Source organism: Pan troglodytes, chromosome 4 (assembly GCF_028858775.2).
Source record: "Pan troglodytes isolate AG18354 chromosome 4, NHGRI_mPanTro3-v2.0_pri, whole genome shotgun sequence".
NCBI classification, from domain to species: Eukaryota; Metazoa; Chordata; class Mammalia; order Primates; family Hominidae; genus Pan; species Pan troglodytes.
In genome coordinates, this window is record NC_072402.2 from 106295660 (window position 1) to 106310781 (window position 15122).

Sequence of the window (15122 nt, forward strand, 5' to 3'; positions counted from 1 at the left end):
CCGCTGTGCTCTCAGGGAATAGATGATTGGCTATTTCTTTACCTCCTATTTTTGCCTAATTAGCATTTTACTGTGCTCTCTGATTGGTCAGGTGTGTGCTCAGTTGCAAGCCCCATGTTTAAAGGTGGATGCAGTCACCTTCCCAGCTAGGCTTAGGGATTCTTAGTCGGCCTAGGAAATCCAGCTAGTCCTGTCTCTCAGTACCCCCTCTCAACAGGAAAACCTAAGTGCTGTTGGGGAGGTTGGCCGACAACCACTCTAACTGCTTCCTGCTGAATTGGGGTGTAGTAGGGGTTGTGCAGTTGAGATTTCCTCGGGAGGGGTGCCTTCGATGTCATTAACATCAGAGCATGGGCTAGCAGGCCAGTCCAGGGGTCCGCGGTAGATCTTAGTCATGGACTGCATCTCGGGCTCCATTTGAAGAACGATTTGTAGTTTTACAGCTTCGATTCTGGAAGAGACAAACTTAACAAGGAGGTTAAAAATACAGGGTCTAAAGATGAGTAGCAATATTATAGCTGCTAGAGGTCCTAAGAAGGGGAAAATCCAGGGCATCCATTGGCTGAGGAGGCCTCAGTGTCCCGTGTTTTGAAGCTCTTTTGCTCTACGTTGTATTCGATTTCGAATTTCTTTAACTTTCTCAGTGACGATTCCGGATTGATTAACATAATAACAGCATTCTTCCTTTAAAAATAAACAGATTCCTCCTCTTTTGGCGGTTAGCAAGTCTAAAGCTCTTCAATTTTGAATGACTACTGTTGCTAGGGAGTTAAGTTGATCTTGCAAGGTGACCAGGGAGTTGGCGACCTGTTCCATGTCACCATTTAGTTCTTGAGATAGTTTGTAGTAGAACTGAGTAGAGGTTGTGATACTGCCAATGCCAGTACCTAGTCCACCTAGCACTCCTGCTCTGATAACAAAAGGAAGAATGGGTACCCTTTTGTTGTGGGGCTTAGGTACAACATAATTGTATAAATCTTGTTCAGTATAAATGGTCATAAGGGGCACTAAGAATGAGAGGAAGCATATAGATTCTGAAGAGCCATTTAAACAACGATAGGCTGAGGTACTACAGACAAAAAATATTCCTGAGGGTAGGCAGACTATTCATGTGGGAGGAGTTACTCACCTGTTGCATTGGGAGTTGGTTGTGTCTATATTGTTGCTAAATTTTACACAGGTGAGGTTTGAGGTATGGGTTATTTTCAGATTGGAAACAAGAGGTCCTACTAAAATGGAAGTGGTGTTTATTTCTGTGCTGAAGTTGTTCCATTGTTCAGGTACAGGGATTGAAACATACGGCCTGAAGTGCAGGGGGAGGCACATCCAACAGTTAGTAGAGTTTTGGGCCGAGACCTCATGGAGCCCAGTGAGGGTGGTATTAAATAGGCTTACTAGGTGAGTATGGGTACGGAGGGTTTCATGTAGTTTTGAGAGATCTAGTCCTTTGTAGGGGCTAGGGTCAGTACCTGGGTCAGTTGGGAGATTACTTCCTTTACGTGTTTTTCTCTTGCCTGATCTTGAACTCCACCTCCATCAGACATACTGGTATGGGTGAAGTAAGTCCAACAGACAGTGGCTCCAAGTCCTCCAGGACAACTAGGATTAATCATTTTTCCTGTCTAATAATGAGTATTTGCATGCATGCAAAGAGTGGCAGAGTTATAACGGTTGCAGGGCATATGGGTGTGGGCAGTGAAGGGGGGATTCCGTTAGATAAACTCCTATACGATGGGGCATCAATATTTCCGGGATGCCTCATTCTCTATAGAAACTCTTGGTAAGGGGAGCTATTGGTGGTACAGTGGCATGGAGGGGGTGCAGTGAGAGTGAAAGGGGGTAAGAGAACAGTAAAGAGAAAAATATGATAAGGGAGGGCCAGGGGGATTTACCATTTTAGTTACTTTCCTCTTGGTCGTCGTTTGAAGAGCAGGCGCAGATCCTCTAGAGGTTCACAGGAATAGTTAGTGTTGTCTCCTGGATTTTTGGGTTCTTTTGGCAGTATCTAGGGTTTGACTCGAGTGTGATGTATCCAAGACTCTACTCTAGCCACCTTAACCGCGGTTGGGGTAGATAAAATGACTGCATAGGGTCCTTCCTAGGATGTATCTAGGGATGGGGAGTTAGAGGGAAGGGACTTGACTAATACCATGTCACCAGGGTGGAATAGTTCCTTTCCCTCTTCTCGGGGACGGGCTCCTTGTAATGTTTCAATAACTTGTTGATATTTGGTTAAGGAGGTGATGTCTGCAACTAAGTTGGCCATCTCTCGGTCAAGCATAAGGTCATTGGTTAGGAAGGGTCATCTATATAGCATTTCGTATGGGCTAAGTCCTGCTTTTTGAGGAGAGTTTCGGATCCTTAGTAAGGCTATAGGCAACAGAGCAGGCCATGCGAGGTGGGTTTCCTGGGCTAGCTTTTTTGGATGTCTTTTGAGTGTTTTGTTCATTTTCTTGACCTTCCCTGAGGACTGTGGCCTCCACGCACAGTGTAAATGATATTGTATACCTAATGCCTGTGATACTCCCTGGGTTACTGTAGCCTTGAAAGCAGGGCCATTGTCACTTTGTAAGCCTCGGGGAAATCCGAATCTGGGAATTATTTCATGAACTAGTGCCTTTATTGCCTCTTGGGCCTTTTCTGTCCTACAGGGGAAGACCTCTGCCTAACCAGTGAAAGTATCTACCCAGACTTGTAGACACTGAAATCCCTGAGATTTGGGCATGTGGGTAAAATCTAGTTGCCAGTCTTCTCCTGGGTAATGGCCTGTTCTTTGTTCTCCTGAAGGAGCTTGGAGATAAGGCAGGGGGTTATTTCTTTGGCACATTTTACAGGCCCTATCTGCTTGATAGTTTTGAAAAGGCCTGGTCCAGTAAATAATGATTTGGCCATCTGATGGGTGCTATCAATTCCTAAATGAAAGGTTTGGTGAAGGGTTTTAAGTAATTTCCATTGGTTAGCTGCAGGCAAAATATTTTCCTTTCTTCGGTGGCTTGCCATCCTGAGGGGAGAAAACTATGTTCTCGTGAGGTTCCCCATTCTATTTCTCCTGCTGAGTACTGGGGCTTGGTTTCCTGGAGGGGATTACCCCATACTACGGGTCCTTCTATAAGCATTTCTAATGGAGGGTCCTGTCTTGCGGCTCTTTTGGCTTCAATATCCGCTTGGCAATTCCCTTCTATTTCTCTTTCCTTTCCTTTCTGATGACCCCGGCAGTGTAAGACTGCCACCTCTTTAGATTTCTGTACAGCCAATAATAATTTCCTAATGACTTCTTGATGTTTGATAGGTGTTCCCTCGGAAGTTAGGAATTCCCTTTCTTTCCATATTGCTGCATGGGCATGGAGGACTAGGTGAGCATACTTAGAGTCTGTATATATATTTACCCTTTTTCCTTTTCCTAATTCTAGTGCTTCAGTGAGGGCTATTAGTTCTGCCAGCTGAGCACTAGTTCCTGGAGTGAGGGGATTACTTTCAAGTATTCCATTATCACTGACCACTGCATACCCTGCTTTTCAAAGTCCTTTTTCTACAAAGGAACTTCCATCAGTATAAAAATTGAGGTTGGGATCAGTCAAGGGAACCTCTAAAGACACGCACACAGGGAGAACTCTATGTGAAGATGAAGGCAGAGATTGGTGTGATGTTTCTACAAGCCAAGGAATGCCAGTGATTGTCAGCAAACTATCAGAAGCTAGGAGAGAGGCATGGAACAGATTCTTAAAACCTTCAGAAGGAACCAACTCTACTGATAACTTAATCTTGGACTTTTAGCTCCACAACTGTGAGACAATACCTTCTGTTTTATAAGCCACCTAATTCATGGTACTTTATTATGGCAGCCCAGTAAACCAATACACATGGCCAGAAGTTACCTTAAGTCATGAAGTTATCTTCCTGTTCCTATGTCTCCACCTCCCTCAGAGTTCCCCAGCCTCTGATGCCTTTGACCCTATTACCTTGATACCTCATCAACAGCCATATGTAGATAAGTCAGGAAAGTTACTGGTCATAATAACAAACTGTCCCCCTCTTTCTCCCCTTTCTTCTATAGTCCCCTGGTGATATTATAAAAGCATGCACGGACTTTCAGGCTTATTGTTATTACTCATCACTATTACTAAATAATGGTAATGAATAACTAGTATTGTTATCTACAACTAAGAAGCTTAGGGATAACTTTTTACTACCCTTTTTTTCCAGACACACTTAGAAGCAAGCTCAAGGTATGAGAGGAGCACAGAATTTCAGTGACACAAATATCAAATTACTCAGTGGTATAAAAACCTCTTTCTGAAATCCAGTTCCTTTCATTTTCAGCACAACGTAAGACAAGTCTAACGGTTGTAGCAGATACTATTGGGCACAGGCCATAAAAACCCTCATCACTTGCTGTGCCAGTACATGTAGACAGGGTCCTACTGCAAGCAGATGAAACTCTTAGCCTGAGTGCCCTCTCTCGGCCAGTCGAAAGGGCAGGGCAGAAGTGCTCAGAATTAAGGCCCCTGGGAATAGCCTCAGCCAATGATAGATGGGAGTCAAAAGAAAAATATCCTACTTCTCTAATCCCATAGGTGGGATAAATCTTAGGAGTGTTCCCAGAGGGTTAGAGCACCAGTTGCCTCCTGTCACAACCACTGTGATGATACACTCCTTTTAGCTTCCTTCCCTTCCCCCTCACACTTTCACTCCCCTGTGATCACTTCCCAAATAAACTACTTGTACTCAATTTCCCAACTCAGAGTTTGCTTCTAGGGAAACCAAGCTAAGACAATAGTGTAAGAGTATAATAGTAAATTATACTATTTAATTTTTAACTTCTTCTTCTATGCGCTGATATGTTTGTAACTGGTAAATCTTTCTATAGAGACCAAAGTGATTTTATTTCATAGACAAAATTTGATTGTCACTGGGGCTATCCACAAATGTTCTGTTTCTCCTCTGTCCAGGTATATGGTAGGTTTCCATCCTTCCCACCCTCCATCCTTCCCACACTCCACACACAAGACAGATATTGCCATATGGCCTTGTGACGTGATGTGGCCAATGAAATGGGAGTGAAAATGTTATGTCTTTAAGAGTCAGGGCATGAACTCTTATGTCCATTTTTGTGTGTGTGTGTGCCTTGGTGAGTGGTAGACAGACTTTCAGATGGCCCCCAATAATCCTTGCCACCTGGAATTCACATCCATGTGCAATCCCCTACCCTTGAGTGTGGGCTGATTTGATGACCTGCAACAAATCAATAGAATATGGCAAAGGTGATGGGAGGCCACTTCCATTATTGTATTACATAAAACTATAAACTCTATCTTGCTAGCACATTCTCTTCCTGCAAGGAACTGAAATCTATCAACAACCACATAAGCTTGGAAGCAAATCCTTCCCCAGAAAAACCTTCAGGTGAGACTCCCAACCCTGACTAACACCTTGATAGCAGCCTTGTGAGAGATCTTGAAGCCAAGGACCCAATTCAAGCCATACCTGGATTCCTGACCCATAAAACCTGTGAGAAAATAAGCAGGTGGTTTTTTTCTTAAATTGCTAAGTTGGTGATAATATGATACAGAGCAATAGAAAACAAATTGGCAATTGTGGCAACACAGATATGGAGCCTCCTTTAAGCTAGGTTCCAGCTGACCCAATGGACATGTGGTGTGGTTGCAAAATGAAGCTTTAGTGTTTAAAGCAACTATGATTTTGGAGTTGTTACTAAAGCATACTTTAGCTTATCTTGACTGAATTATAAGGCAGTTTTTTGCTCTCCCTGCCAGGCTACCACATTATTGAACAAAGAAAAAACCCAGCTATGATAGTCACCTTGAGTTATGCAGACAACAGAATTTTGCATGGATCCAAAACTTAGTTTAAAAATCTTACCTCCTCCCAAATTAATATTCAGCTATAATAATCTCTATGCCTTTCTCAGCACTGGTTTTAAAATATGACCTCATCAAAGTTAAGACCTATTCAAATCTCATCTTTGAAATGCAAATCATGCTAATATTATGCCAAATTTCAGAGTAATTGCCTCAAAAATCTAAAACAGGATAGCTAGTTCTATCCTTATTGAAAATAACAACAACCCAGCATCTCTCTCTAGTTTGGTGATTTGCCTTTCTGACATTTTGTGTTTAGCAGGAGGTTAATTAGACACAATTGCAACTCTGCTGTGCTGCCCTAGGGCATAACACAAAGGGCCAATTTGGAGACAACTGAATCTTAGAAACCCTAGGAAATACCAGCTTGAAATTTCCAGCAGGTTTAAAACAGAATCTTCTTTACAAATTTAGTAGCTTTATTGGAACTTTAGGTTTGCAGCATAAACCCTAATTGGACTAAAGTTTTCATTGCAATGAGCTGCTCAAGGACATAATGAAAAGTCAACTTTCTGATGTGTTTATCTATTTCTTGGCTCCTAGGCACAATTGGAAATGCTAATACTCAGATGCTGTTCTATAGAAAGAAACTGAGGACTTTTTTTTCTTTTGAATTATGGAATGCAGGTTTTTCTGACCCCAAAGCTAACTCACACTATTAGGCCACCAGTGAAACAAAGAGAAAATGTAAATGCAGAAAGTGAGTATTCTAGAAACAACTAACTGTAGCTCTCTGAATGCCATAGCAAAGGGAAGAAGGTAATAATACCCCAGGATTGAGAGCTTTAGGACAGACAGGCCAGCCTCAGGCTTCTACCTTCCAGTCATTTCTTTCCTTCTTAGTCCATTTGGGCTGCTATAACAGAATACCACAACCTAGGGGGCTTATAAACAGCAGAGATTTGTTTCTCACAGTTCTAGAGGCTGGGAAGTCTAAGATCAGGGTGCCAGCAGATTTGGTATCTGGTGAGGGTCCATTTCCTTGTTCATAGATGGTGCTTCTAGCAGTGTCCTCATGTGGTGGAAGGGGCAAGGAGTCTCTCTAGGACCTCTTTTATAAGGGCACTAATCCCTTTCATGACGGCTCCATTGTCATGCCTTAATCACCTCCTAAAGACCCCACTTCCTTATACTATCACCCTGTACGTTAGGTTTCAACATATGAGTTTTAGGAGGACTCAAACATCCAGACTGAAGCACCTCATACCCAACTTGGAAGGCTCTTGTCCTTCTTTTAGCCACATGCTCAGTCCTTTAAGATTCAGCTCATATCAGGTTACTTCTCTCCCAAGAAGTCTAATCAGTCCACTACACTAAAATCATTAGAGAAAACAGGTCTGGATTCCAATCCCAAACCCCTCATCTACTAGTTGTGTGAATTTAATCAAAGTGCTTCTCTAAACCTGAGTTTTCTAGAATGGGGATAATACCTTAGAAGCTGTAGAAAGGATTACATGGGACTGTACATGGAAAGTCCTTAGCCCAGGGCTGGGTACCTTATTAAGAATTTACTTTTGTATACCTCTTATTCTACTTAGCAGGTAAGGAAAAGTGTTAAGCTTGTCATACTTGTGTCTTGCTTCTCAACTAGCTTCTAAGTTTCATAAGAGGACCAAATTGTCATTATTCTATCTATTCAACTCAAAACATAGCACACAGTAACAGTTGATTTTATGGTGTAAATGATGATGACATTCACTTCACAGGGACCTCTCCCAAGGACTTGCCCTTAGAGACTTAGCACACTTAATGATTGCTGGGACACACAGCAAAGAGGTCAGAGTAGTGCTAATTTAACTGACCTTGCTGGAATATGATAATTTTCACCAATGTGAATTGTCAGTGTGAGCACTAAAAATGAATAACTTGTATTGCTCAAGATCTGTGGGCAAGAGACATTCAGTTTGCTAGGCTTTATAAAGTTAAAGAATCATTTGATTTGTCCCTATAAGACTGTTTTCGGGCACATTCCTTTGCTAATTAAGTCTATTTTTCAGAGATTTTCAGCAGTACATGCCCCATGTACTCAGGCATGAAAGGCAAGAACCTCTTTACATATTCATAAATTTGGAGAGGAGATTTGAGCTTCTCAGGAGAGGGTAAATTTGTGGCAGGAAGGTCTCAGATGTTTGAGGCTATTTTCTTTTCCAAGGAGAAATTCTCACGTTCACCTCCTTTTCCGATTATAGAAATAAATACTCTTGTCTATGAAGCTTCTAAGACTTAGAGACCCTGAATATAGAATAAACTTTTTGTGTGTAGCTAAGTAGGACTAGTGAGTAATAGAAATATTTTAATATATTCTATTGCTGCATTAAAATCCTTGGAAATAGAATTCTAATAACACAGAAAAACCTAAGGACAGCTTCACTGCCAGCAATTCCTGGTAGCCTGCAGCTGCCCTCAGTCTCTGCTTGGCCAGCCTTTGCTCTAGAGAATAAAAGGGAGGAGGGGCAGAAGATAGGTCATGGCAGCCTGAAGAGGTGATGAATTTTACCCACAGGCACAAATTAGATGATGCATGTATACTCTGCCTTTTTGCCCTCAAAGAGTGGTATATTTGCCCTAAAGTTTCACTGAAACTGTCAGTTTTAGTTTCAAAATATAATAGATTTTAGTACCAGTTACTTAGTAGCAAATACATTTCCAAGAGAGATACAACTTGAGATTCCAAACTTTAGTCACATCTTTCCATTCCCCAGTTTCCTGATTGCACTCCTGCCTGTTCCAAAGGATCTGTAGTATGTTACCTCTCTGATACTCCAGAGTCTGGTGAAGAGATGTGACGTCTGTACACATACCTTACTCAAACTTGCCTTTGGCATAAAAGCACTGTTCCAGACCTACACGTATTTGCTGTTGTCATTGTAACCTGCAACACGTGTTGTATTGCACCTACAATGTTGTATGTTGTCACTGTTGATATGCTAATATTGACATGGGCAGTTTATTTAATTAGTGAATAAATCAGGTGACAATAGATAAAGGTGTTTTCATTAGGACAATAAAAATGGCAGTGATTATGCTGGTTCTAAGAGTGGTTAAGATTTTCAGAGATTTTCCTGGCCGGGCGCGGTGGCCCATGCCTGTAATCCCAGCACTTTGGGAGGCTGAGGCAGGTGGATCACCTGAGGTTACGAGTTCAAGACCAGCCTGGCCAACATGGCAAAACCTCATCTCTACTAAAAATACAAAAAATTAGCCAGGTGGAGTGGCTGACACCTGTAATTCCAGCTACTCGGGAGGCTGAGGCAAGAGAATCTCTTGAACCCAGGAGGCAGAAGTTGCAGTGAGCCAAGATCATGCCATTGCACTCCAGCCTGGGCAACAAGAATGAAACTCTGTCTCAAAAAATAAAAAATAAATAAATAAAAAAGATTTTCAGAGATTTTCCATTAGTTAGGATGCAGGCTAAGCTGACATAACAAAGATACCCCCAAATAGAGTGAATGATGGAGTCACTACTTCACACGCTCATCCAAAATCCAGGCTGCTGGGCCAGCCCAACCATCCTTAATACATAGCTTACATCTGTAGGTCCAAGGCAGCTCCTCCAGTTGCCATTTCCCTAATGTTGGGAATGGGAAAAGGAGCCCAGAGGAAGTGGTTTCTCTTTATGGAAATGACCAGAATTTCCCACATGTATGCTCCTATCTCAATCTATTATGCTGAATCCCATTTGGCTTCGCTTAGTTATAAGAAGGACTGAGAAATGCAGTCTCAAACTAGGCAGTGATGTTCCAAGCTAAAACACAGGGCACCCTTTTATTAAAAAGAAGAAAGAATAAATATGTAGAATACTTAACAGTATCCTTTGAATTCCTTTCATTGCTAACCAAAATGAAATACGAATAGAAGCAGACTCATCAGCAGAACAGGGAGAGGTCATTCATCTGTATTACAGAATTCCTTTCTGACACTTGCATCCAGAAATGTTTGGTAGTCAAAGTAGGACACATTTCTGGTCTCGGGCTAATTAATTTAACATTGATTTATGGGATCATTGATCCACCAAATAAAATATCATTTTAGAGAGTATAGAAACAAATGACCTACTGAGACCTGAACATCACTCCCCACTATATTTGAAGATTTGCTTGATTTCCTGCACAATATAGCAGTCATTGGCCCAGCTATAGATCTTATTAGTCCCACAATAGGGAGGACCAATACTATGTGTCCTATGTTGTGAAGTGTCAACATACAGAGAACAAAAAGTGGACAACCAGTAGACATCAACCTGAAAGGAATAACCCTGAATGCATCATCAACAACAACAATAATAAAAGATCTTGAATGTGTGTTTGGCAACTATGTAAAATTATATTCAACTTAGAATCCTTCTTTGGTTTTGCAAACTGGTAAATGTAAAAGGTCACCCTCTCTATGGCTGAACCCTGTTTCTACTTTCATGAGGCATAGGTGACATCAGATAACCGATCAGGGTATAAGCATACCTTCCTTTTTGTTAACCTTGCTAAAATAGAATTATATAATTTAAATGTAAAGCTCCAAAACCTCAGTTTATATAACTCAAAGTTATTTTGGTTCCTGCACATAGAAGATGAAGGAACAGTCTTCTGATAGCAAAAAATACTTTTATAATTAAAATGTTGGTAATTTTATACAGAAAACCTATTGGAAAAATATGTATTTTTAAAATGTAACCACAAAGACAGGTAAATCTTTCTAAAAATATTCCTGCCATTGCATTTTATGCAGTTCCTAAAGAATAATGCATGTAAATTTAAGCCTTTTTCCTCTATGGAATCCTTAATCATATTTGTACCACTGTACTCAATAAGGCATATTTACAGTTCAGAGGTTGATACATATTTTTAAAATAGTATATGATTTATGATTATCCATAATAGTTGGAGAATTCCTTGGAGTATTGGGGAAAATTCTCTACATAGCTGGTCACAGAATGTTCTGTGTGTACAATTGGGAAAGAACAGTCTCTTCAATAAATGGTGTTGGAAAAACTGAATATCCATAAGCAGAAGAATGAAATTAGATCCTCATCTTATACCATATTAAAAAAAAAACTCAACTCAAACTGGATTAAATGTAAGACCTGAAACTGTAAAACTGCTAGAAGAAAACATAAGGGAAAAGTTCCACGACACTGATCTGGGCAATGATTTTTTGGATATGACACCAAAAGCACAGGCAACAGAAGCAAAAATAGACAAATGAGATCACATGGGCTTAAAAGCTTCTGCACAGCAAAGGAAACAATGGAGTAAAGAGACAACCCAGAGAATGGGAGAAAATATTTGCAAATGGTACATCTGATAAGGAGTTAATATTCAAAATACAAGGAACTCAACTTAATAGCAGGAAAACAACCTGATTTGAAAATGGGCAAAAGACCTGAATAGACTTTCTCTAAAGAAGGCATACAAATGTCCAACAGGTACATGGAAAATGCTTAGCATCACTAATCACTAGGGAAATGCAACTTAAAACTACAGTGAGATATTACCTCATACCTGTTTGAACGGCTTTTGTCAAAAACATGAAAGATAACAAGTGTTGGAAAGGATGCAGAGAAAAGGAAACCCTGTACACTGTAGATTGGAATGTAAGTTGGTACAGTACAAAGGTTCCTCAAAACCTAAACCTAAATGTAGAACTACCATATGATCCAGTAAACCCACTTCTGGGTATATATTCAAAGGAACTGAAATCAGCATGTCAAAGGGATAACTGCACTCCCATGTTTATTGTAGCATTATTCAAAATAACCATGATAGGGATTAACCTAAAGTGTCCATTGAGAGAGAATGAATAAAGAAAATGTGGTATGTATTCATAATAGAATACTATTCAGCCTTAAAAGAGGGGAAATTTGGACATTTGTAACAACATGGATGAACCTGGAGGAAATTATGCTGAGCAAAATAAGCCAGGCATGGAAAGACAAATAGCACATGATCTCACTTACATGTAGAATCTAATAAAGTAAAACTCATAGAAGTAGAGAGTAGAGTGATGGTGACTAGAGACTGAGAGGGTGCGGAGAGAGGGAAGGGGGGTTGTTGATCAAAGGGTACAAAGTTTCAGATAGACAAGAGGAATAGGTTTTGATACCTATTGCACATCAGGGTGACTATAGTCAATAATAACGTATTCTATATTTCAAAATAACTAAGAGTAAATTTCAATGTCTCACACCATAAAAAATAATAGGTAAGTGAGGTGATGGACATGTTAATTTGCTTGATTAGATCATGTCACATTGGATACATGTATCAAAACATCATGTTGTACCCCTTAAATGTATATAATTATTATTTGCCAGTTAAAAATAATATTAATAATACATTTTTAAAATAAATAAAATATTGGTAAAATTTGTGCAGAAAATCTATTAGAAAAATATATTCTTTTAAAATGCAACTACAAAGAAAAGTAAATCATTCTAAGTGCATTTCTGCAGTTACATTTTATGCAATTCCTAAAGGATAATGCATGTAAACTTAAGCCTTTTTCTTCTATTGGATTCGTAATCTTATTTGCACCACTGTACTGAGCAAAGCATATTTGCAGTTCAGAGGCAGGTAAATATTTTAAAAATATTATACTACTGTATTTATGATTGTACATAATAGACTCCTTGGCTAGTTATTCTCTGTATGTATGATAAAATATCTATGTTCTACTTAGTAAACAACTTCAAAAAGGAAGAATAGAATATTTTTTTGTTAACTATGATTGCAGAATTAACATTAAAAAAGCCTTCGAAGGAAAGAAAAAGACTTGTGTGTTTTGACTCATGGAGTCATAATATGGAAATTCCTTCATTATTAATGATTGAAAATTAATAATATATTAAAACACTTCTTTCAAATAAGCACTGTGCTGAATTGAGTTCTATAATGTTGCAAATAAAAATTTAGCCATGTACAGCAGATTCTTAAGAGAAAAGGTTATGTGTGGTAAAGATAAATTCCCAATTCTCAGATTGCTTTTTAATTATCTTGTTGTTCGAATAAAAAGTGTCATTGCATTGCACTCTGGCTTCCTCTCATCCTCCTATATGGTTAAGAATTTCAGAGACTGAAACATCTGGTTGGATGAATTTTATAAGAACCTTCAAGTTAAATCCAATCAGTGTGGCCTTCAAAGGCTAACTCAATTCTGTTTATATTGGAACCCAGCCTCAACTTGTAAAAGAGCAAATCAAGCAAGTATATTGGCTGAGACATAGGGAAATTTACAGTCTGTAGAGATTTTTATTGTAATTTATATCCAAAGTTAGGATTTAGCTTAGAGCCAAAAAAGAGGAGCCTCATGGGAAGAGCCACTAGGTTAATGGTAGAGCACAAAATAAAGGCCAAGATTTGGGAAAGGGAGCTGGACACAAAACCAGGTTATGCTCCCAGCAGGTCTTTGATGACTGATGGCATCAGCCCCAGGCAGGTTATGTGGTAAGACTAGAAATATTAAGGAATTGTATGGCAGAGGAGAGTTAGATTACTCAGGTTCTTTACAACTGTTATTTTTATCCACCTATATATCTTTCTTTTTTTAACTAAATTCTGATGCCTTCCCAGAATCACCTTCTTCTGCATTTTCAATTCATGTGCTTCAAGGAGGTTCCTGTGACTTACATCTAGGTAATCAGAGCATTCCATTCCCCTGATACATAGTATTTGTCCACAGATGGACACACACCCAATCAGGGCCAATGAAATGTACTCAGATGTTTTGCTGAATCCGCGGAGAGGATATTTTGTTGTTGTTAGACTTAAACTTGGAAGGTTGTGGAAGCAGGATTCATGCTGGACCTTTCATGTACTTGAAGCAGTAAACTCCATTTATTTGTACAAGCTACATTTGGTTAAATTTTCCCAAAGTTACAACACAGGGAGTTATGATCAGGTGAACAGATGGTGACATAAGAAATAAGCTAATTAATGCATCTTTTGTTCTCATCTTCATTTCTGAAAAGGAGGTCAACACAGTGTTTCTGAAAGTCTGAGTATACTTCCCAGAGGGGAGTCAAGTGTTTTTCTGTTTGACTCACTAAAGAGGCTTGCCTTTAACAATAATCTTTTATTATCTCTCATGGTTTCTGTGAGTGAGATGGCTTATCTCTGTTCCACAATATCCAGAGCTTCAGAAAGAAGGCTTGAAGATGGGGTAGAAGGGCGTGGAGGGAAGCGGGGCTAGAATCTTCATTCATATGTCTAGGAGTGGAATTGATCCTGGCTATTGGCTGAGGACCTACGTAACTGGGGATATAGGCCACAACATTCACATGTGGACTCTCTAGATTGCTTGGGCTTCCTCGAAAGATGGTGGCTAGGTTCTAAGACCAACCATCCTAAGAGAGACCAGGCAGAAGTCACATAACATCACTTCTACCACAACTTGTTAGCAGTGAATCCTTCCCACATTCAAGGAGAGGGGACTATAATTTTATCTTCTGAAATGAAGAGTTTAAATAATTTGCAAACATATTTTTAATTACCCCCAGGTAAGGAGAGAGAGGAGTTTTCTTTACACTGCAGAAGTAGTTAAAATGAGGTAAATTTTCATCTATAAGAGCAGAAAGTTAAAAGATGCTATCTAACAAATCAAGAAAAGTTATAATAAATGTTTTATTTAGACATATGGCAGTAACCTCTAAGAGAATTACAAACAGAAATAATTTAAAGTGATTGTCCCTGGGTACTGAGAATTCCACTGAGGGAGACAGTTGCTTTACATTATAAGGTCTTTAGTAGTGTTTAAGCTTTTCTGAAGCTATAAACCTATATTACTCTTGCTAAAATTGTAAAACTTGAACATTTAAATATTCATATATATCCTTCCCAAATCTCAAGTGTTTTCTTCTTTAAAAATTCTTCTCTAGCTTCTCTCTGCCTCTGTTTTGGGTTGGGTAGCCCTCCAAAGGGCCACAAACCTAAGATCTGCCACATTGCACTGCAGTGACTTGTGTCTCGTGATAGTTGGGATGCTCATTGAGGGCAAGACTGTCTTGTATCTCTGTGTGATAGTTAGTACTGAGTGTCAACTTGATTGGATTGAAGGATGCAAAGTATTGATCCTGGATGTGTCTGTGAGGGTGTTGCCAAAGGAGATTAACATTTGAGTCAGTGGGCTGGTAAAGGCAGACCCACCCTTAATCTGGGTGGGCGCCATCTAATCAGCTGCCAAAGTGGCTAGAATACAAAGCAGTCAGAAAAACGTGAAAAAATGAAGCTGGCCTAGCCTCCCAGCCTATATCTT

The 15122-nt window shown here is 39.7% G+C and overlaps 1 protein-coding gene across 1 annotated transcript in view; it reads left to right on the plus strand.

The window, feature by feature from the left end:
• Positions 1–15122, plus strand: part of LOC104006505 (uncharacterized) — a 243330-nt gene that overhangs the window by 190009 nt on the left and 38199 nt on the right. The gene's annotated exons all lie outside the window — the stretch shown is intronic.